The sequence below is a fragment of the Helicoverpa zea genome, chromosome 11 (genome assembly GCF_022581195.2).
Source record: "Helicoverpa zea isolate HzStark_Cry1AcR chromosome 11, ilHelZeax1.1, whole genome shotgun sequence".
Taxonomy (NCBI): domain Eukaryota; kingdom Metazoa; phylum Arthropoda; class Insecta; order Lepidoptera; family Noctuidae; genus Helicoverpa; species Helicoverpa zea.
The window spans coordinates 10,565,598-10,566,248 of record NC_061462.1 but is presented as its reverse complement, the minus strand read 5'-3'; the positions used below and the strand labels follow the sequence as shown (position 1 = coordinate 10,566,248).

Here is a 651-nt window from a genome sequence, read left to right as displayed (position 1 = left end):
TCCCTTTTTCATTGGGACGAAAAGGGTATGTAAATGTGGTCATAAAAATAAACATTAATTTTAAAACGTGACTGCATAGAAATGGGAAGTTAAAATTCTGGTGTAAGTATCATAAATATCGTACGAAAATAATTATATTCAGAACAAGAGGAAGTGTCACATAAATAAACTGTTATAAACAAAACAGTTTGTTGTAAAATACATAAAATAAAAGAAGAAAACACAAAAACAATCTTGCATCGGCCGGGAATCGAACCCGGGCCGCCCGCGTGGCAGGCGAGCATTCTACCACTGAACCACCGATGCTTGTTTCTTGTGGCGTAAAATTCCGATCACATCCGATCTCCACCTGTTATGCATTTGAAAGTAATAATAAAAATGAAGATGTGCGCAAGAACACCTTTCACCTCGATCTGACCTCGCGCTCAATAATAATGCTGAGTGAAATATGCTCCATAGACCAATTCATAGATGTAACAGAATTTTAATGTTTTAGATACATGCTACTCAGTGTACATACCCAAGTATATGGTCCACAAAAACATAGATAGGTACATACTTAAATGACATGCAACTGACCTTTTCCTAAAATGAAATTACTAAAATATTATAATTTGAGTGTCCCTCGCGAATTTAATTAAACATTCCAGC

The 651-nt window shown here is 35.5% G+C and overlaps 1 non-coding gene across 1 annotated transcript; it reads right to left on the bottom strand.

Annotated features, from left to right (window-relative positions):
• Positions 1-235: 235 nt before the first annotated feature.
• Positions 236-306, bottom strand: Trnag-gcc. Its single transcript has one exon. It is a non-coding gene; the product is annotated as a tRNA-Gly (tRNA).
• Positions 307-651: the final 345 nt, after the last annotated feature.